General features: G+C 45.5%; 1 long non-coding RNA gene across 1 annotated transcript; it reads right to left on the bottom strand.

The window, feature by feature from the left end:
* Window positions 1-13,532: 13,532 nt before the first annotated feature.
* On the bottom strand, window positions 13,533-18,564 carry LOC117663480 (uncharacterized). The gene is made up of 4 exons (XR_004590712.3): window positions 18,390-18,564; window positions 16,132-17,007; window positions 13,913-14,013; window positions 13,533-13,780 (listed from the first exon to the last, which is right to left on the bottom strand). It is a non-coding gene; the product is annotated as an uncharacterized LOC117663480 (long non-coding RNA).
* Between the last annotated feature and the right edge of the window lie 5,105 nt (window positions 18,565-23,669).

Below are 23,669 nucleotides of genomic sequence, written 5' to 3'. Positions count from 1 at the left end.
CCGTTCGGAGCTCGGTGGGTAAGGCATTCCAGAGGGTCGGCACACTCACTGAGAACGCCCTCATCCTGGGCGCCATCAGCTGACATTGCTTGGTCGACGGCACCCCGAGGAGGGCTGCCCTATGTCAGTGCCTTCTCTGTGGGAGCCCCAGCCCTGTGGAATGAACTGCCCCCGGAAATTCGTAAGATCTCCGACCTCCGGGTGTTTCGCTGCGCATTGAAGACCCTGTTGTTCCGCCAGGCCGGACTATCAACACAATAGTTTTAAATTGGGGTATTTAAATTTATTGGGGTTTTAAATTTGAGCCACTTATTTAATTATTTTAAATTTTATATCATTGTTTTGTCTGTGTTTTTAAATAGGCTGTACACCGCCCTGAGTCCTTCAGGAGAAGGGCGGTATAGAAATAAAATTATTATTATTATTATTATTATTATTATTATTATTATTATTATTATTATTATTATTATTATTATTATTATTATTATTATTATTATTATTGCGCTGGTCAGTGAGAGGCAGGCAGTAGGTGCTCCTTCAAGTACCCTGAGCTCATGCCATGAAGGGCTTTATAGGTAAGCACCAGCACCTTGAAGCAGATCCGGAGGATCACTAGTAACCAGTGCAGCTCGCGCAGGAGAGGTGTAACATGGGAGTAATGGGAAGCTCTCGTAACAACCCGCGCTGCTGCATTTTGGACCAGTTGGAGCCTCCGGGTGCACCCCAAGGGCAGCCCCATGTAAAGGGCATTGCAGTAATCCAGGCGAGAGATGACAAGAGTGTGGGTGACTGTACGAAGGGCATCTCTGTCTAGGAAAGGGCGCAATTGGCGCACAAGGCAAACCTGTGCAAAGGCCCCCCTGGTCACGGCCGTCAGATGGTCAGTTAGTGACAGCCATGAATCCAGGAGGACACCAAGATTACGAACCCTTTCTGAGGGAGTAAGCAACTCCCCTCCCCTCCCATCAGAAGATGCCAGCATCCACAGCCACTCTGTTTTGGAGGGGTTGAGTCTGAGCCTGTTCCTACCCATCCAGACCTGCACTGCCTCCAGGCATTTCGACATCATGGAAAGAGCATCCCTAGATTGGTCAGGGGTGGAGATGTACAACTGGGTATCATCATCAGCATATTGCTGAAACCTCACCCCGAAACCACGAATGATCTCTCCCAGTGGCTTCATATAGATGTTGAAGAGCAGTTGGAGGAGAATCGATCCCTGAGGTACCCCACAAGTGAGGGGCCTTGGGGAGGATCTCTGTCCCCATGCCCAAACAAATTGCATATGACCTGAGAGGTAGGAGGTGAACCATTGTAGCACAGTGCCCCCACCCCCAACCCCCCAAGCCATCTGCAATAGGATACCATGGTCAATGGTATCAAAAGCCGCTGAGGGGTCAAGTAGGACCAGGATAGAGGAGTGACCTCTATCTCTGGCCCGCCAGAGATCATTCACTAGGGCGACCAATGCCGTTTCCATGCTGTGTCCACGCCTGGAGCCCGATTGGTACATGTCTAGATAATCCATTTCCTCCAGGAATTGTGGAAGTTGATGAGCGACCACAGACTCAACAACCTTCGCTATAAAACGAAGGTTGGAGACAGGACGAAAGTTGTTCAAAACGGCCAGATCCAGGGCTGGCTTCTTGAGGAGGGGTCGAACCATCGCCTCCTTAAGGATGGTCAGGAAGACCCCATCCCTCAAAGAAGCATTGACAATGGCCAGGATCCAGTCACCGGTCACCTCCCTGGTTGCCGCAATGAGCCAGGAGGGACACGGGTCCAACAAACATGTGGAAGCTCCCAATCTACCCACAATCCTGTCCACTTCCTCTGAGGACACAGGATCAAAGTCAACCCAGATAGTACCTTCAAGACTCGCTCCTGTCTCCTCGCTCAGTCCTGCCCAGTCGGAATCTAGACCTAACCGGATCTCAGCGATTTTATCTTGCAGAAATTGCACAAAATCCTCAGCATTGCCCTGCAAGGGGTCCTCCCTTGCTCCCTGATTAAGAAGAGAGCGTGTCACTCTAAGCAAGGCCGCTGGGCGGTTTTCTGCAGACGCAATGAGAGTGGCGAAATAATCACATTTCGCCGCTTCCATCGCCACAAGATAAGACCTAATGTAGGTTCTTAACTGTGTTCAGTCAGATTCGGAACGAGAAGGTCTCCAACAGCCCTCTAGGTGTCTCTTCCAACGCTTCATTTCCCTGAGCTCCTCAGAGAACCGAGGAGCCACACGGGATCCCTGTGGGACAAGAGGCCGCAAAGCGGCAATTCAATCCAGTGCCCCGGTGGCTGCCCATTCCCAGGCTTCCACCAGGGCCTCTGGCGAATCGTGGTACAGGTATGTGGGAAAAGTCCCAAGCTCCGTCCGGAACATCTCAGGGTCCATCAGGTGCCTGGGGCGGAACCATTTGGTCAGTTCCGCCTCCCAGCAATGGGGGTTGGCAGATGGAAAGTCCAGTTTAAGGAGGGAATGATCGGTCCATGACAGGGGAAAAATAGTAAGAGCTCTCCTACCCCGAGCATTTAATCATTGGCCAGAGATAAAAATCAGGTCAAGGGTGTGTCCGCCATTTTGAGTTGGACCCTGTACAATTTGAGTCAGGTCCATGGCCATCACAGAGGACATGAACTCCCGGACCAGCTCAGATGTCTCGCCGGCCGACAGGAGATTAAAATCTCCCACAACCATCAGGTTGGGGAGCTCGACCGTCAATTCGGCAACGACTTCTAGCAGTGCGGGCAGAGCTGAAGATACGCAGCTGGGAGACAGGTACGTAATCAACAGACTCGACTGAACTCCAGGGTTCCATTTCAACAAAAGGGACTCACATCCGCCTATCTGAGGGAGAGTGACCTCCCTAGGACTTAGACTTTCCCTAATTAATTAAGAGTGTTCAATAGCAAGTCAATTAAGTAAAAAACTTAATTCAAATAATACACCATAATGCAGTTCCCAACCATTTCCTTAAATTCTCTCTATTCCCAATAGTACAATTCAACAACTTTATAGAAACCAAATAAATATATATATTTTTCTACTTAGTTCATTGCCTCATATACCATTTCTCTGATTATTTGAAACTATCCCATTTATTACATTCATCATACATACATATGTTAAATTGTTTAGTTAATATCACAATTCTCCCTTTCCATTTTTGTATTTTTTTTCTTTCCCTTTCTTTTCTTTTCTACTTTAAGTTCCTGAACTATCACCTCCCTTTTTCTTATCTTTCCACTGTTAATCCCAGTGTAATCATTTTGTCTTTTAAAGTCATAAACTCTTCTGTTTTGCCCTGCATTTCTCCTTATTTTCCATCCCTTTTCCCTTTTTCTTATTTTCCCACTGATAATCCCAGCATAATCATTTAAATCTTTTGTATTCTTTCTATTCCGCCCTCTTTTTCTTTGCTTCTTTCCCCCTTTTCTGTTTCTTCCGTTATTAATCTTAATATAATCTCTGTGTTGAGCCCGGCTGGGACTCGCCATCGATGGGGGGGGGGGCGTGGAAGGTTGGAGCCCCGTCGTCCAGGCATCTAACCTGTGGATTGGTGGGAGCCAATGAACAACTGATGGGGGGGGGTCTTTGGGTTCTTATGTGCTGGATGATAGTTAATACGGCACAGAGGGTTATAAATAGTGTTGCATGGCGACTGCGTGCAGCGCTGACTTCAAACTTGTATTCCGGCTTGTTCTTTTCCAGAATGCCTTCGAACATCTGTTTTACGCCGTTGTCATGATTCCAAGCCGGCGGGACATTTCAGCTTCCTGAAAACACTTCATCTCATTCGATGACAGTTTTGGTGGCCACGGATGCGTGGAGAGGTCGAACATTACGTGAAAGGATGTCCTACATGTGCGGCATCGAAACCATGGTCGGGAAAACCAATAGGATTATTACAACCGGTAGCTGATCCTAGTAGACCGTGGGAGGAGATCGCTATGGATTTTATTGTTGATCTCCCCACCAGTAACGGATATACAGTAATATGGACAGTGGTGGATATGTTCTCGAAGCAGGCCCATTTTGTGCCCTGCCGAGGGTTACTGTCTGCACGGAGATTGACTGATCTGTTCCTCCATGTCTATCACCTCCATGGAGTTCCGAGACAGATTATTTCGGATTGGGGAATCCAGTTTACTGCTAAATTTTGGCGATATTTTATAAACCGAATAGGATCTACCCAAGGTTTGAGTTCTGCTTTCCACCCCAGTACTTATGGTGCAGCAGAATGGGCCAATGCTGCTGTAGAATGATACCTTCGTTGCTATGTTTCTTATCAACAAACAGATTGGTCTGATCTCCTCCTCTTCGCAGAAGTTGCCTACAACAACATAAATCATCGTAGCACGGGTCCCCTTTCCCCCTTCCAGATAGTACATGATAGAGAATTCCCAGCTACACCAGAAGTAGAACCTCCATCTATAGGCTTAGATACGCCGGCTGGTTGGGCAGACAAAATCCGCCATATATGGCCGGAGGTTAAGACAGCTCTGCAAAAGGCAGCGGACGAATATAAGATGTATATTGATAAAAAGAGGGCAAACCCGAAACCGTTTGTAGTGGGAGATCGAGTTTATTTGTCTACTAAATATTTAAAACTTAAAATTCCGAGTAAGAAGCTAGGCCCAAAGTACTTAGGTCCTTTCCCAATAACCAAAGTGATCAATCCTGTGACTGTGGTTCTTAAATTACCCCCTCTATTAGGTAAAATACATCCTGTGTTTCACAGTAGCTTGTTGAAACCCATTACGGTAGACAGGACTAGTGATTCACCTGCCCCACCAGGCCCAGTACATACAGATCAATATGAAATAGATAAAATTTTAGACGCCAGACATTGTAGGAGTAGACTCCAATATCTGGTACGATGGAAAGGCTGTCCCTTAGCGCAGGCCTCCTGGGTGGCATCTATAGATGTACATGCTGCCTGTCTTATACACCGGTACCATTGCAAGTATCCGGATAAACCGGGACCTTCAAGAACTGTATCTGCTGTGTCTAATCCTTCTGCTTTATATATCGCAGGTGGACCCCTGGTAGAGGGGAGCCGCCTGTCGAGCCCGGCTGGGACTCGCCATCGATGGGGGGGCGTGGAAGGTTGGAGCCCCGTCGTCCAAGCATCTAACTGTGGATTGGTGGGAGCCCTGACAATGAGCTACAGGCACCGACAGCATCAGGAACCAAGTCGTTGGCGCCCTCTAGTGACGTCAGTGCAGCGCCAATTGTCAACCCAATGAACAGCTGATGGGGGGTTGTTTGGGTTCTTATGTGCCGGATGATAGTTAATACGGCACAGAGGGTTATAAATAGTATTGCACGACGACTGCGTGCAGCGCTGACTTTAAACTTGTATTCTGGCTTGTTCTTTTCTTCCGGCTGAGTTGCTGAGGAACTTAAAAGTAAACCTGTGTTAACGTTCTTTCGTGGCTTGAATTATTTTTCTTTCGCTATTTGGACCGGATGAGAGACGGAGCCGAGACTCTGATATTCTCCTTTTTATTATTACTAGCCCCATAATCATTTAGATTTCAATAGTCAGTCTCTTTGTCTTTGTCTTCTTCTTTATTATCAGTCTCTTTTTCTTGCTTCTCCGTAATTATTTCCTTGTCAATCTGAATAAATTCTAAGTCATTTTTTTGATCATCAGGTTTCGGTTTTCCATGTAGTATTATAGTCATTTCCCTTATTTCCATCTTCAATGATAAGTACATCATTTTCATCATTTCCTTAAATTCCTCCAATTTGTATTTTTTCAGTTAATATTATTCCAGTTTCGAAATGCATTGTAATCCTCCTTTTTTAATCGTCAAAGTCACACTTACAGACAAACAAACCTCTTTAAAGTTTCACAGCTGTCTCTTTCAAAGTTCAAGGTTTATTATTCTTCTTTTTTCCAAAACAGAAATTCAGCGTTGTAATGTTCCTTTTTTTTTTGTCTGAAAATGGCTCTTTATAATCCACAATTGTAGTCAGCAACCTAGAAGAGTATCCATTTTGTTTGCAATCCACATTAAACAGTTTTGCTTATTTAATTTTCCTTCTTCTTCCTTTTCACTTTTATAAGCACCAAATCAGTTTAAAAACTCAGTCCAAATTTACACAGTCCAAATTCCAATTTTACTTTCCAATTCAATTTCAAATTAAAGTCTTTAACCAATCCTTTCTACTGCGGGCATTTCTTCCCTCTTTAAACTTCTTTTAAAGTTCACTAATTAGAGAAAAATCTTTTGGATTGTCAATTCTTCTATTTTTTTTTTAAAGCTCTCCAAATATTTGAATCCAACACACAATTTTCTAATCGGGTTTTTTCCCACTTTATAGCTTCTGCTTTACTCTTCTTCTTCCATCCTTTCTCCACTCCTATTAGCTGCTGTTCAACCGCTAGGACTTTTATAGTTATTTTAAAAATAGTCCTTTTTTCTCTCTCTTCTGCCTGTGATTTAGCTGTCACTCACCCACCATCAATGTTCTGCTCACTTCTCCGCTCCTGCACAGTGCTTGATCCGGTTGCTCCAGCTTAGTTGGCGATCACAATGGCCGCCGCCCCCGGCTGCAGAGTCAGGGAGAGTTTCCTCTGACCTCCGAGGAACTTGCCTGTTCCTCTTGGTCTTACGTGGTGCCTCTCCTTCTTCCCTGTCCCTACAGGACAGATCCGGTCCAAAGACCCCTCTGCAGCAGTTCATCAGCCCGGGATGTTGCAAGGCTCATCAGAGCCCGCTAATTTATTTATTTATTTATTTATTTATTCAAATTTCTATACCGCCCTTCTCCTTTCGGACTCAGGGCGGTGAACAGCCAGATAAAAAACATCTATACAAACATCACAGTTAAAAAATAAAGTTAAAATAATTTATAAATTTGGCCCATAATTTAAAACTTGTCAATTTAAAATAAATATTAAAATTTTAAAACTAACCCTAAAATCAGGACAGACCGGCTAACTGAAAAAAATAAGTTTTTAGGGCCCGACGAAAAATCCGGAGGTTGGAGATCACTCGTATCTCTGGGATAGATTGTTCCATAGGGTAGGTGCCACCACAGAGAAGGCTCTCCTCCTGGGGGTCGTCAGCCAGCATTGTCTGGCTGACGGCACCCTGAGGCGGCCCTCTCTGTGGGAGCGAACCGGCCGGTGGGAGGCTATTGGTGGCAGAAGGCGGTCCCGTAAGTACCCTGGCCCTAAGCCATGGAGCGCTTTAAAGGTGATCACCAACACCTTGAAGCGCACCCGGAAGTCCACCGGAAGCCAATGCAGCTCGCGCAGGAGAGGAGTCACATGGGAGCGCCCCGTCGCTCCCATAATCCCCCGCGCAGCCGCATTCTGCACCAGTTGGAGCCTCCGGGTGTACCCCAAGGGGAGCCCCATGTAGAGAGCGTTACAATAGTCCAGACGAGAAGTGACGAGTGCTTGAGTGACCGTGCGTAGGGAGTCCCGGTCCAGAAAGGGGCGCAACTGGCGTATCAGGCGAACCTGACAAAAAGCCCCCCTGGCCACGGCTGTCATATAATCCCCGACTGTCTCACCATATGCTTCCTTGGAGATTTTCAAGAAGATATTGGACAACCATTTCTCCGAAATGGTATAGGGTCTCCTGCTTGATCAGGGGGTTGGACTAGAAGACCTCCATGATCTCTTCCAACTCTGTTATTCTGCTAAATAAAGATATCCTTTGCTGTTGGAAATGTAAACAGGAGGAACCATCAAGTAAGGATTTTGAACCAGCTCCTGATAGGGACAAACTACTTTGAAGGCTAAAGTGCATATTTCTTGAGACAAAGGCCATTCCCCAGTTTCATTTTAAAAATATAAAATTAAAAATTCTTTTTTCAATGCCAGTGCAACTTGTAAGGAATAAAGTTGTAAGGATAAAGAAAGCTGGAATCTTTTTTCTGATGTACAACTAAACAAAAACAGAAAGAGCCTTGGTAGTACAGGGGTTTAAGGCACCCTGTTATTAAGCTGATTAAGACCAGCTGCCTGCAATTACTGCAGGGTTCGAATCTCGCCAAGGCTCAAGGTTGACTCAGCCTTCCATCCTTTCTAAGGTAGGTGAAATGAGGACCCAGTTTGTGGGGGCAATAAGTTGACTTTGTATAAATATACAAAAGGATGAAGGCTATTGCTGAGCACATTGTAAGCCGCCCTGAGTCTTCGGAGAAGGGCGGCATATAAATCAAAATTAAAAAAAAAACAAAACAGAAAAACAAACAGGCAGCCTTACCCCCCCTCCCCCACAGCAGAAATTGGAAATGGACCCCACCTCCTCTGAACATTACAAAAACTGTTGGTTGATCTATTCATGGGCCATGTTCACCTACAATATTCATTTATTAAGAAAATGAATTTGGTCATCCAACTCACTGACGGTGACTCTGGGCAGAAGTGAAACCCCAAATACAAAACCCAGTAAAGCTTCACCTCCCTGGCAACAACAATAAAACAAAATAAACGCAATCTGCTTGAAGGCTTGTTTAAAGTAAAGGGCTTCCAGATAAAGGAGAATATTTGTAGCTCAGGGCTGAAATGAGGGGTCCTGGGTCCTCTCTGCGCTTGCTTGTTTTCTTGCAGATATTTTATTACCTAAACTAAGTAGCCTCATCAGGTCAATCAATTAGCACTGATGATGATGTTACCTTGTTTGTAATGAAGTAATGAAACATCTGCAAGGAAACAAGCAAGCGCAGAGAGTTTGCCAAGAAAAATGGTCTTGTGGCCTCGTCACCTCTTACCTCTTATGGGGTCAGGAGTTTGAATATCACACACCCGCTTAGATAATTTTTAAGAATCCTAATGTACCCTAGTGCTACACCATGGAGGACATTTTGAATTGATTCCTACTGGCAATTAGGGCAACAAATGAAAAATAATTATTCTATGATAGCATTTTCCAGCTGTTAGCAACCTGGTCATCGGAGTATACTCTTTATCAAATGTGGTTTCCCAGTCAATCAGAATAGAGCTGGAAGGGACCTAGTCCAATTGCCTGTTCAAGCAGGAGACCCTGCACCATTTCAGACAAGTGACTGTCCAGTCTCTTCTTAAAAACCTCCAGTGATGAAGCAATTTCTGGAGGCCAGCTGTTCCACTGGTTCATTGTCCTCACTCTTAGGAAGTTTCTCCTTAATTCCAGATTGCTTCTGTCCTGGATAAGATTCCATCCATTGTTTCTTGTCATCTTTAAAAGCTGCTCCACACGAAGTACGAAAGTTGAATCATAGCAACTGGACTTATTTTATCAGTTGCCAAGATTCAGCCTTCAAACTGTAGGAAGTTAGCACCCACCCCTTTCCTGGAAGAATGAAATATTTTAGGAAATATTAAAAAAGGCAGAATATTATATTTCCCTGGATGAGAAATGGAGAAACATGTTTTAAAGACAAAGCAGCTTCCTACCTCCCCCACACACACCTTTGTTAATGGGCCATAATCTGCAACACAATAGCAACAGAAACTAACACAATGGGACCCATCTAGGACAGAAACTCACCACATGGCACCTGGGAAGATTACATCAGCCAGCAAGGCTAGCTAAGACCCCCACCCCCTGGGAGTCTGACAACCAATCAGGATACTCTTTCTGGACCTCAGGAAGTTCAAAGCCAGAGAAAGCTGTATCTCACCCCTTTTCTGTTCAGGAACTCAAGCCATGTGATCCTGTCCACCATTAAACCATCTTTCCAAGCAGTCTCCATGTTTCCAGTGTCTGTTTCCCCACTTGGAGCTGAACCCAGAAGGATATTTCTTCCAACAAGACAATTTTACCTTGGTGATTGAGAATCATCATTAACATACCCCATAATAATCTGTGTGAGGAAATCTCATCAAGGTCTTCTTGTCCAGTTAGTAACAGGGACTCCAACCGAACCTGACCAAAGGCTAATATCCAGTGGTGGGATTCAATTTTTTTAACAACAGGTTCCGTGGGCGTGGCTTAGTTGGGGGTGTGGCTAGCTCATCATGTGACCGGGTGGGCGTGGCTATGTGCATAGGGACTACTCAGAGGGCTGAAAAAAGTCATTTCTGACTGGGCCTCGCACTTTTGACCGGTCCTCACACTTATGACCATCCTCACATTTATGCCCGTGCAGCTTTCTTAACAACCATGTCACTCATTTCACAACTGCTTCTCTTCACCATGGTGACAAGATAGGGCAAAAATGTAAAATGTGAGGTCAGTCGTAAGTTCGAGGACTGGTCAAAAGTGCGAGGACCAGTCAAAAATAACTTTTTCAGCCCTCTGAGTAGTCCATATGCACAAAAGGACTACCCAAAGGGCTGAAAAAAGTGATTTCTGACAGGTCCTCGCACTTTTGACCGGTCTTCGCACTTAATGACTGGTCATCATTTATGCCCATTGTAGCATTCTTAACAACCATGTCACTCATTTCACAACTGCTTCTCTTCAACATGGTGACAAGATAGGGCAAAAACGTAAAATGTGAGGACAGTCGTAAGTTCGAGGACTGGTCAAAAGTGTGAGGACCAGTCAGAAATAACTTTTTCAGCCCTCTGAGTAGTCCACATGCATAAAAGGATACAGCAATAGAGAGGGATGAAGGAAGGGAAGGGAAATTAGAGTAGGAGTGAAGGTAAGAGAGGGAAGAAGAGAGGAGGAGAATGAGAAAGGAAGAGGAAGTAGGGAGGAGAAGAAGAGAGGGGGAAAGAAAGTAAGAAGGAAAGAAAAGAGAGGGGTGGTAGGTTTGAGGAGAAAGATTGCTGTACAATAAAAAAGATGAAAGGGAAGAAAGCCAACCCCAAACAAATATAAAGATATTAAGGTAAAGAATGAATTGTTAAACTTTAAAGAATAAAAGAGAACAAATATGAATAAATCGCAATAATAGCAATAACACACATACAAACATACAATGTATTTTCTTTGAACAGAGTATTTGGCCGGTTCACAAATTTAAACAAATTTAAATCTTTCCCTAAATTTCCCATTGTTTCCACCTACCTTTTTTGGTGAGGAAAAAGAAAAGAATTCTGCCTGCCTAATTTTCCAACATTGCAGCAACAGCAAAGCAGTTTCAGTTTCGTGTTTCAGCAGAGCTAAGGGGAAAAAAATCTGCTCCAGGACTCTTTGCAAGGAAGCAGCAGAGCCCTGAGCAAAACAGCTGAGACAAATCAACTGAGAGCAGGGAGGCTGATAGAATCAAGGGGCTAATTAGCCTATGCTGAAGCTCCGTGGGCCAATAAAATTACAAAAAAACCACCGAACCGTTTGTTAAATTGCTGGCTCACCCGCCCCTCGCCCACCACTATTTATTGGCAATAAATAGTGGTGCGGAGGGGCGGGGCAAGCCAGCAATTTAACAAATGGTTCGGCTGCACCACTGGCTATAGGGCGGCCCTTTGAAGCCCCGCGGCAAGAATTTGAAGTTTTTTTTCCTCTAGCCATCAGCTGGGACTCCGGAAGCAGCAATAGATTGGGAGTGGGCGGGGTAAGCGAACGGCCGGCGATCCAACAGAGCAGAGAGTGAGGGTGAGTGAAGGTGTGGAAGCTGCTTTCTCCATCCTGCTCTCTTGCGTCCGGAGCCAGTGGGGAACCACATGGCAGCCCACGTGGATCCCAGGCAGCGGAACTCAGGCTAAGGAAGGGGTGGGCAATTGTGGCTTTTACAACCTGTGGCCTTCAACTCCCAGAATTCCTGAGACAGCCAAGCTGTCTCAGGAATTCTGGAAGTTGAAGTCCACAGGTTGTAAAAGAGCCACAATTGCCTACCCCTGGCTACGGTAGGCTGGCGCTGCGCGGGTGGCAGGCAGGGCGGGGCGAGGGGCGGGCAAGGCAGCAATTTAACAAATGGTTCGGTATGCTGCGGGGCCAATAAATTACAAAAAAACACCGAACCGTTTGTTAAATTGCTGGCTCGCTCGTCCCATTTATTGGGAATAAATAGTAGTGCGGAGGGGCGGGGCAAGGGGCGGGGCGAGCCAGCAATTTAACAAAGGGTTCGGCCGAACCCCCTAGAACCCCCAGAATCCCACCACTGCTAATATCTAGCCGATGCCTCTAGCTGCTGAGAAGCAGAAGCTGGGTTGTTTTTTTTTCCCAGATTCTTGGATAGAATTAGTGATGTGGCCACTTGGTATTTATTTTTGTTTGTTACATGCCATTTTTTGTTTACAGTATTTAGTTTGGTTTTTTAAAGTGTTGTACTGTCTTACTTGAAGGTAGCCTAAGGTCAATTTTGAGTTAGGGGAGCAGTCTTATCAATGGAAATTATAAATACGGAGACACAGATTCTATCTCCCCCCCTTCCTAACCTTCCTTTCCTAATTCTCCTTTTCAAAAGCCGGCCTTTCTCCCTCCCTGCAACCTGCAAGGTTGTCCTGAAAAACCTGAAACAAGCCCCAGGACAGTAAAGCAGTTTAGCTAAGGGCCATTTCCTACATACACACACACAATATATGTGTGTGTTTTGTGCAGCTTCCTTTCTAAAGAGCCATTTTTCTTCCCAGAGGCCCACTACACGGCAAAATTCAAAGAAGTGTGATTTTCAAAGGACACCTGCATTTTGATTGGTTCAAAAAATGCTCACAGATGAGAACTCAGTGCATCTCCCTCCTCCCCTCCCCTCCCCTCCCCCAGCTCACCTAAACTACTCCTGCCCTGCTTTCATCAGCCGTAGAGGAAAGCGGGTTTGGGGGCAGCCGCTCTCCATCGCAGTTTCAACTCTTCCAAGAACCCCTGAATGGGCCGGCGGGGGTGGGGGGGGAGCGACTTCTCCAGCTACTCCCCCTCCCTGCCTCCCTCCCTTCGCCCCTCTCGGCCCAGAGCAGCCACTTAGCTCGGCACGGACAGCCGCGGGGCCGCTGGCAAGGTCGGGCGCATCTATTATTTTTAATGATGCTCAGCCGCGGCGCTGGAGGATGAATCAATGGCAAGTTCAAAAGCCCCCCCCCTTCGCCCGCCCCCGGTAAGGAGGGCTGGTGCTCCCTTTCCCCAGGTAGACGCTGCTCGGGGGCTGCGGGGCTGAAAGGGGGAGCGCTTTCGCCTTGATGTTTTTCTTCCCGTTCTCTGGCGCACGGCAGCCGTTGATCGCGGGCAGGAGGCGAGACGGCTCTCCCGTGCTTCGGTGGTGGTGGAGCCGGCTTGAAAGGGCGTGGTGTTCATTTGATGCCTTTGAGTTTCAACTAGTTTTAGGTGTCAGATGCAGCAATTCTGGCGGATTTAATGGGGTCGGCCTCCGCAGCCGCTCCGTTTGTGCCAATTTATATTTCTCCTTACATAGATCAAGGGCATCTTGAAGCATGCAGCATATACATGACTCCCACAAGTGCCGTGGAAACAGCGTGGGTCTGTGCAGGAGTAGGAGGCTCAGTCACTGCTTCCTCCTTGGCCCAAGCAAGCAGTTGGGGGTTTGTAGTGGATTTGACACAGAGCGTCTGGCGGTTTTGCTTTCAAGCAGCGGAGGATGCCAGCCAGGGGTTCATCCAGTCCTGCCCTCTTTCAAAAGCTGTGAGGCAGTCAAGCTGAATGGGGAAGTTCCAGGAGCAAAAAATCAAGAAACAAGGTGGTTCAAATGACTGCAGGTTTATTGCGTGCTAACCCGCTCCACTACAAGAATCTGAACTACTAATGGTAAAAGGGAATTGGAGGTAGATAAGAGTCAATGGAATTCAAGGAGGGCTGGACTTAGATCTCTTGTGGGCATGACGTTGACCGGAGACTGATGACATGCTTGATCCCTCCCTTGGGCTCAGCCTGGTCATCTCCTATAGGAAGCTTGTTCTGGTCACCACAATACAAAAAAGTTGCTGAGGCCCTAGAAAGAGTGGAGAGAAGAGCAACAAAGAAGTCTGGAGGCTAAACCATACAATTAACTTTTGAGGTAACTAGGTATGTCTAGCTAATGAAGAGAAGGCTCAGGGGAGACAGGAAAGCAGTTTTCCAGTACCTGAAGGCTGTCACAGGAAAGAGGCTGTTGATTTATTCTCCAAAGCACCTGAGGGCAGGACAAGGAACAAGGGGTGGAAGCTCATCAAAAGGAGACCCGACCTGGAAATAAGGAGGAATTTCCTGACTGTGAGAACACTTAGACAATGGGAGAGCTTGCCTCCTGTAGCTGTGGGTGCACAACTGGAGGTTTTCAAGAAAACATTGGACAACCATTTGTCCAGCATGGTATATGGATTTCTGCTTTGGGCAGGAGGTGGAACTAGAAGACCTCCAAGGTCCCTTCCAGCCCTAGGATTCTATGGCTGGCACCCCAAAGGCCCAGGTGGCATTGAGTTGCAGAGCCACAGAGCAACTTTTTGGTGTCTGAACTGGGGAGCAGAATGATGACGGAGAAGGTGGCTGGGAAGGGTTGGCTGCTTCTCCAGGGAACTTCTCAAACTCCGCCCTCCAAGAGACCCTGGAAGGTGATAAAGGAAGCACTGAATCTCGGCTTTCATAACCAACTGGCAGCGTTCCCACCTTCCATTTTTCCCCCCAGCTAATTACCTCTAATTACCTCTCATCATAACAGACAGCATGTAACTAAATAATTAATTGGTAGAATAGAATGCAGAGGGAACGAGCGCTACCCCCGCCCCCTCCCATCACTTGCCTCCGATTAAATGGATTGCTCTTCTCGTGAATTTCATTTCATTTGTTCCTTCTCTTTTCAGAGAAAAGAAAATGAGAGCGAAAACCCTGTGGCTATTTTCTCCAGCATGAAATAAAGGCAAGGAAAGTATTGTGAACTTGTCAGGAATGGCTCTGCATTCTCAGCCCTTACCTAAAACAAGAGAAGACGCTTCCGATCTATTTTTCAGATTTTTTTTTTAATTCCAATGCGGAGGAGGGGCTACTGGGGGGGGGTTGTGCCTTGTAGAAGTAGAGCACAAAACTTGAAATTACACTAAGGCAGCATGACAGCATAACCAGATTTGGATCTGTCCTTAGATTGACACCCCATCATGCCCTGATTGCAGGGAGCATCGGAGGTGAATTGCAACCCCCACCCCAAGCCCACCAGGGGAAGCCCATGGATTCCCTGGGTCTTCGGCTACCCCAACTTGCTTCTGCCATCCCAGCCTTTCATCCTTCATGATTCTGTGGGCCGTACCAAGGGAAAGGGTGCTGCTCCAGCTTTGTCCTGGGAAAAGAGCTTTGATTTATGCATATTTTATTTAGAATAGAATTCTTTATTGGCCAAGTGTGATTGGACACACAAGGAATTTGTCTTTGGTGTATATGCTCTCAGTGTACATAAGGAGAATAAAATATACATTCATTGAGAATAAAAAGATACTGTACAACACTTAGTGATAGTCAAGGTTACTTACTAATAAGTTATCAAATTATACTAGGAAACAAAAACAATATAAATTGAAAGATACAAGCAACATGGTTATAGTAATAAGTGGGAAGAGATAGATACTAGGAAGGAAGAGAAGAATAATAGTAATACAGTCTTAGTAAATTATTTGACAGTGTTGTGGGAATTAGTTGTTAAGCAGAGTGATGGCTACAAGTATTGACATTCTGACCTTCAGGACATAAATCATACCAAAGCAGCTTGCTGGAAGTAACAATCATAGAGTCATTGAGTGAGTGAATGAATGAATTGGAAAGAAGTTCATAGGTCATTTAGACCCACCATTACTTGGTCCCCTAAACCATCCCTGACAGTCCCTGCATGGGGCTATCGTGCTTGCACACCCTGTCACTGGTTGACAACCCTTGCCATAAGAAATACCTCCTGACATTCCGTCTGAATCTACTTTCTTTTAATTCTGCAGTCTGATATGGCTGTGGAAAAGGCTAAAACAATTTCAGGGCACATCAACAACAGGACAATTTCCAAATCAGTCCTCACAGATTTCCAAGGCACAGCATTTTAACATTTTAGCCCTACAAATAAAATGGGTTGCAAAGCAAGCCAACCGGGCATAAATTATCCTGTGAAAAGAAGAGATCTTTAAGTACTGGTTTTAAATCTATTACACAGAACTGAAGCCTTGATTTTAGACACTGAAAAGCCAAGGGGTTTTTCCATCTTGTGGGCTTCAGCTGTTCAGAAATCTTGCCCCAAGTTCCCTTTCTGGATGTCAACCCTCTCCTGTTTTGAAGGGGCTGGGCTGTCATGAACCAGGGCAGCAGGTCAAGCAGCCCAAGACCTGGACTCACCTGTCAGCTCAGTGTGTTCAGCGTGATGTTCCAGTCCCTCTGAAATGCCAGTTGTAGGAAGCAGACCAGTCGAGTCATATAAATCCCAGTTTGTGGAACTCATTTGTTTCTGCTCTGCTCAAAGGGTTATTTTCTTGGGGCCTCATTTTCTGGCATTGTAACTCCTTTCCCCCAGCCTCTATTGCTGTTCTTCTGAGCAGAGGCAGCACAGGTGATACAAGCCAAGCTGCCCGCTCATTTTTCAACAATCCATTTTCTCCAGTTCCAGGGCTGAATTTGGCTCTGATGCCCAGTATTATTCTCTGCCTCTTAGCTAAACAGAGCTCACCCAGCCATTTCTGCAGCTGTCCATCAGCTTGGCCCAATACAAATCAAAGGGTCCCCAGACGGCTGCAGGTAATTGAATTTGTGCTAACAAAAGCAACAGATGCAAAGTCAATGAAAGATGACCAATGCAGGTGGCCCAGGCAGATGTTCTCTCAAATCTCCAGCAGGGCAGTGAAATCCTTCAAGCAGTTCTTTCCCTGGAGGCTATTTAAAATTATAACTTATAGCATCTTAGGAATACGGCTTGGCATTTTTTTCATCTCGGGTGGGATTTAATGGCATCTCCATGCTGCCTTGAGGCATGTGCCTGTTTGCGTTTTTTTATCTGGCTGGCTGGCCTGATCCCAGCAGGGGACCTTGACACAACAACTGACTGTCGTACGGAAATCTGTAGGGAAACTTCTGATTAAAGCATTTGCAATGAATACAGATCGGCCTCTTCTCTTGGACACCCAGGTGGTCAATTTCTCAGGGACCCTCAAAACAAACTGTGCACCTCATTCTGGGACACTTTCTCCAGTGCAGTCTTGCTCACTTGTGTTTTGCCCTCTGAGAAATGGGATGACAGCAAAAGGAAATAAAAGGACAGTGGTGTGTTAAGTCTGCCATTGCATCGCTTCAGCCCTGTTTCACTTTGATGGCATCCTGCCATAAAAGGGGGAAGGTAGGAGCAACAGAATATAGGGAGGGGGGATGACCGGATGACAGAAACCAGAGGTGCCAGTCTGAAACAAAGCTTGAGAGATTCAAAGACGCAAGCTTGGGAATGGAATGAGGAATGCCCAGCCAAAAAGGCACCAAAATGTGGAGCTGTTACCAAAACGCCTAATTTGAACTTGTCCCAGCTTCTGCCAACCTAGCAGTTTGAAAGCATGTAAAAAATGCAAGTAGAAAAATAGGGACCACCTTTGGTGGGAAGGGAACAGCGTTCCATGCGCCTTTGGCGTTTAGTCATGCCGGCCACATGACCACGGAGACGTCTTTGGACAGTGCTGGCTCTTCGGCTTTGAAACGGAGGAGAGCACTGCCCCCTAGAGTCGGGAACGACTAGCACATATGTGCGAGAGAAACCTTTACCTTTACCTTTTTAAGATAACCAAGAGGGGGAGGGCTTGGGAGAAAAGAAAATTACCAGGACTAAGCAGGAAATCCTCAGATCTGGCTTTGCTATGCTGTAACCACTTGGCTTCAGTAAAAGTTATACCTTTCACTACAAATGGAGTTGAGAGTATTTCTTTTGTAAACACCCAAGCTGGGACAGGTCTGACAGTGTGGTGGCTAGCTATTTCTGAACTCCTATATCTGAAAATTCTCATTCATCCAGGTAGAGTTGTCTGAAAGTTGCATCCTGGCAACAGATCACTGGATGGCTGAGAATCTTCAACATATTGCCATGCACTTTGGGGAAGAAAATCTGAGGTTTACAGGAGGAGTTGGTTCATTCCAGTGAGTCGCTGCCTAACTAACTTGTTCTGATTGATGCAGCTGCTTGGATGAGCAGCAAAGCGTCTGAAACCAACAAAAAATAAATCCAGTTGTCATGATTCAACTTTCAAACATATTTGTGGACTCCTTTTTTCCCCTCAATATTACCCCCCAATTGCTTTACCATCCAGGAGGAAAAAAGGAAGGGAAATGAAGACAGATCCTGTTCACCATCTTTCCTTTTCTGTTTCCAGTTGTAACCATCAAGGTCGTAGAGCCAAGGATTATGAACTGTAATTAACATTCTTGTAGTTTATCTAAATTGATTATTTGGCAAATGGCCCTCAAAATGGAGAGTCCAGTCTTACCTTCTAAATCTATCCACCTTTAATTCGGTGGTTCCGCTTATTTTCAAAGCACCAAAGCGGCTGAATACTTCCAATATTGGGAGGGTGAGCTTCATTGCCCCCACCATAAAGACTACAACCCATGGATCTGCTTCTTACATTTTGATAGATGGAGAAACCTTTCCCTCTGAAAGCTGGAAACTCCTTCCAGAAGAAGAAAATGCTGCGCATCATCCTTATCTAGATCATCTCACTGCAACACTGCTGATGTAGAGACTCTGGAAAGAATGCAGAGAAGAGCAACAAAAATGATTAACGGGCTGGAGGCTGAAACATACAAAAAACGGTTGCCAGGAATTGGGTAGGTCTAATCTAATGAAAAGAAAGGCTGGGTGTGGGGCGATAGCAGTGTTCCAATATTTGAGGGGCTGCCATAAAAATGAGGGGGACTGGATAGCCACTTGTCTAGAATGGTATAGGGCCGTGATGGCGAACCTATGGCACAGGTGCCGGAAACCAGAAGATCATCTTCCTGGCACGCACATGTGCCCTGGGCGGCTGCTCTTCCGGTTTCCAGCACACGCGCATGCACACATGCACTCCCGTATCAGCACTCAGTGCCGAAAAGATTCACCAACACTGGTATAGGGTCTCCTGCTTGCACAGGGGGTTGGACTAGAAGACCTCCAAGGTCCCTTCCAACTCTGCTATTATTCATTGGTCTGACCCTTGCTGTACCTGTGTGACTATCCTCTGTGAGAGGAAAGGATATAACATTTGATATACAAAAAGTCCTGGTGGCACAGTGGTTAGAATGCAGGATCACGGCCAAACTCTGACCACAGCCTGGAGTTTGATCCTGACAGGGCTCAAAATTGTCTCAGCCTTCCAACCTTCTGAGGTCGGTAAAATGAGGACCCAGATTATTGGGAGCAATGTGGAAATAATGCTTACGCTGTAAATCACCCAGAGGGTGCTGTAAAGCACTATGGGGCAGCACATAAGTCTACGAGCTATTGCTGCTATTGCTATATCATACCATGCTGAGCACGATCAGAGACGCAGCCCAGCTGCCAACCTGCCAGTCTGCAGTTCTCGCAGCTGAAGAGATAGGATCTCCGGACTCAACCCTTGTAGACCCACATCGCCGGCTGACCTTCTAAAGCCACAAAAGGCAGGGAACGAGAGACAGATGTTTTCCAGCATTCCAAATCTGGAATACTAATTTCCCCAGCATGGGCAGCCAAAAGTAAGAGTGAGGGCTGGTGCTACAGGAGATCATGGTCTACTTTGAAGGGATTTGCCCCTCTAGAATCCCCAGAGGGGCAAACCTGCATCTGTGTCCCAGCTGCAACCAGATGACTTACTTTTGCATCCATAACCTTTTCATGTTCTTAATTCTGGCTGTACACTGCCCTGAGTCCTCAGGGAGAAGGGCAGTATATAAATTGGAAATAAAATAAAAATAAAATAAAAAACGTCCATCTTCTCCCATGCCATAAATCCCTCTTTCTGAAAACAAAACAGAGGCATGAGTTCCTATCTCCAGCACTGCCCCCCCTCCCCTGGACTTTCTCCCATAGTCAGTGACCCTTCACTTATCTCGGGCTGTGCGACCCCTATCATTACAACAGAGCAAGACCCCCTGAGATCCAGCTAGGGCTGCCTCTGCCCACCGCAGCATTAAATGCTGTGCTAATTGCATTACATGGATGAGGAGGCAGGATTAGCTCTGCCCTAGGCTGGCATTAAAGAGTCACTACCCCTTGGGCCAGGAGAGCTCCCCAGGAGGGGAGATTGCGCACATTCTCTCTCTCTTCACTCCTTTTGCCCAGATTCTGCGATGGGGTGTGCACTGAGCCAGGAAATTAAACAGCATTGTTGTGGAGCAATCAGAGCTGAGTTGATGAGTGACAGACGAGAAAAACAAAAGGAAAGGAGGCTTGATAGCATTCGCTTTGCATACCAGGGTCTTCCCTTCATTTCAAGACATAATTTAATAACATATCTCAGATCAGCAAAAAAAAAAAAAGAGCCTTTTCTAGAACTACAAGTGATGCCAGAAATTTCCCAGAAAATCCATTTTGTCACAGAATCCCCCATTTAAGAGGCTTAAAAAGCTTCCAACCTTTTAGACTGGGGAATGTTTTCATTCATTATTTATTTTATTGATTACATTTCTGCATCACCCATCTCACCTAAGTGGCTCTGGGTGGAAGGTATTCCAGCACTTGCCTGTTTTGCAGCTGGAGGTGGGGAGGAAATACAGGTTGGAGTGTCAGAAAGGGGCAGAGAGGCCAAGGAACATCCTGGATCCTGGAAACAGCCACTGCATTTAGTTTCTTCCTGGAAAGGTGAAAAGGATTGCAGTGAAAACCATTCACACATCCTTTGTATTCCAGTCATTCTGATAACAGCTGCAGATCCTCAGGCAGGGCTTGTTACTTGACTTTTTTTCTGTTGTAGGTATTCAATACTTTCTGTACTTCTGTATCTGTATTTCCAATGGAAGGTCAGCACCCAATGAGGGAACGGTGGATTCTAAAAGTAAACCACTGGATCAAGGGTTGAAAGAACTTTGGATTACCAGGTCAAGGTTTTCATTACCTAGAAGAAGGGCTTCTGGCAAGAGATGAACTATACCTCATAAGGACCGAGAAGAACATGTTTGGAAAACATCTGGCTTGGTTTCTCTGAAGGATTTTCAACTAAAACTGGAGGGGGGAAGAGATTAATTTATAGGACCAAACCCAAATGTCTATGGGGATTCTTCAGTCGTCCAGATCATGGTTCTCCCAAAGGTGCTTTTTTCAAGAGGCAACTGGACTTTCTTGTTTTTTCTTTGAAAATGTTTTGCTTCTCACCCAAGAAGCTTCTTCAGCTCTAACAAGATGGTGGGGAATGGAAGGATTTATATTCCTTGCAGATAGCTGGCCATTGGCTTCCTTTTAGAGAGTCGTTGAGGCCACCTGCAGGGTTGTCTGTGTTTTCAGGGTCACCCAAGTAGTGCAAATGGGTGTGGAGCTTTCATTCATTCACAATTTCATTCATTCATTCATTCATTCATTCATTCATTCATTCATTCATTCACAATCAAATTCTATTCTGTCCATCTCACTGGCTGACTTATAATATAATATAAAAGTGATAAAAAAAATTAAAAGCAATTAAAATTAGAAAAGTTGAGCAGAAAAGCTAAAAACCAGGGGTAAGGGCAGCCCAGGGGTGGGGATCTTCTCTACCTGGTCACCCCCCTCCCCACCCCCAATGTAGCAGATCCTGGGCAAGCCAGGCCAAGCAGCCAAGTCAGGTTTTTCACATGAAAGTGGTTTCATGTAAACGGTAAAAAGGAGTGGAAGGATTCCCGAGCCCTGCAGCACACCACAAAGGAGCAGTTGTGGATTGAACCTCTCATTCCCTATCAAGGTTGATTGGGACTGGCCCTGAAGAAAGGAGCCAAACTGGCCCCAGTTCACACAGCCAGTCGCAAAGGATGCCATGGTTGATGGTATCAAAGGCTGCTGAGAGGTCAAAGAGATCAAGGATGGATGCACCATCAGAGATCATCTCTAAGTGCGACCCATAACCACTGCCATGAGGTAGATGTTCCTCTGACACTTGATCAGTTGGATTCATTCTTTGTCTTTGTCTTCCTCCAGTAGTACTCTAGCCATCTCTTGGCCTTTTTCAGCACCTTCACCTCCTCCATAAACTACAGGGAGTGTTGGGAGTGATGGGCCAAGAGAGGGCAGATGGGCACAATCCTGTCCAGGGCTCCAGCCCCCTTCTGATTCCTGGCTGAGGCCTGAGCCTCCACAGGACCATGCAGCAAAAGCCCCCAGGATATTCCCCAGCTCCTTCAGGAACCCAAGCATGTCTATCAGTTGCTGAGGGTCAACCATTCGAATAGGTCTAGCCCAGTTGTGAAATGTAAAATTTGTTACCACCGGTTCTGTGGGCGTGGCTTGGCTGGGGGGTAATGTGACTGGGTGGGCATGGCCAACTTTTTTTTTTTTTACTTTTAAAAGCATTTTTTTCTACAACCTTAAGAGGTTGCAGGAAAAAATGCTTTTAAAAGCCTCTGACAATCCCAGCTGAGCTACGCAATCATCAGAGACTTTTTTTTTTAACTTTTAAAAGCATTTTTTGGGCTGAAGAGGTTGTAGAAAAAATGCTTTTAAAAATAAAAAAAAAGCCTCTGACCATCTCACCCCTGGTCTAGCCTCCCTGCAATGTGGGGACATAGGCATTTTAATGCAATCCTTTTAAAAAATGCACAGGTTCAACAAACCTAACTAAACATATTTGTAGGAATAAGATAGAAATCAAAACCAAAAGATGTGTTCACCCCTAGGCATTACATCTTTCACTAAGGGATTTCAACAGCCTGTGACTGACTAAACCGGATTCATAAGGCCAAATATTTATGCAAACTAACATCCTAGATACCCTCTGGCGTGCTTAGCTTTGCTGAGTTACATGGCCACTAAGATGTTAAATCTTATGAATTGCTGAGCTTAAGTTACGCTGGTTATTTTTCATGGCATGTGTGACTCACTAAATGAACTCTAATATTCTGCTTATCTCAGTTATCTGGTTTTTGAGAATGCTAATCCTTCAATTTAACAAATCAGAGATCGCGTTAACAGTTTCACAGCTTCACCATAGCCAAGAACTCATGGCTGATACCTCGTGAAAAGCTGAGCTTGATTCCCAGATTCTTTTGTCTCGATGTATAGTAAGGTTTCCCCTCTCCAGTTGTGTCCTACACTCAGTGGTGATGCCCATCTCCGTTTCTTAGCTGAGGATTGTCTGAAGATGCTTCCATGGTCACCTGTCCAGCATGGCTATACATCAAAGGCACATGGAATGCTGCTACCTTCCCACCAAAGTGATACCAATTTACCTGCTCACATTTGCATGCTTTTGAGCTGCTAGATGGGCAGGAGCTATGGCAAGTAATGGAAACTCACCTTGTTGCGCGACACCCATCTTTAACCACTCAAAGTATGGTACTTGGAAGTTACTAAATATTCCAATTAGCAATTTCAAGATGTCAATAAATAACTCAGTCATAATAGGACTGAGGGGATCTTGAGATCATTCAAAATCTCAGTTTCTGGGAATACTTTGACTTCATTTAGTTCCCATTCCCAACAAAGCAAAGAATCAGAATACAGAATAAGTTGGAAGAGACCTTGGAGTTATTCTAGTCCAATCCCCTGCTCAAGTAGGAGATCCTATTCCATTCTGGACAAAGGGCTTCCAATCTCTTCTTAAAAACCTTCAGTGATGGAGCACCCACAACTTCTGAAGGCAAGTCGTTCCACTGGTTAATTGCTCGCACAGGAAATTAGGTCTACATTAGATCTTTCTTTGATAATCTTCAATTATGCCCTCGGGTACTTTGGAGAATATTTGATCTCCTCTAGCTAAGGC

The sequence above is a fragment of the Pantherophis guttatus genome, chromosome 10 (genome assembly GCF_059756535.1).
Source record: "Pantherophis guttatus breed Tessera chromosome 10, ASM5975653v1, whole genome shotgun sequence".
Lineage (NCBI taxonomy): Eukaryota > Metazoa > Chordata > Lepidosauria > Squamata > Colubridae > Pantherophis > Pantherophis guttatus.
The sequence above is the reverse complement of the archived record's forward strand: the minus strand, read 5'-3'. Positions and strand labels throughout refer to the sequence as shown.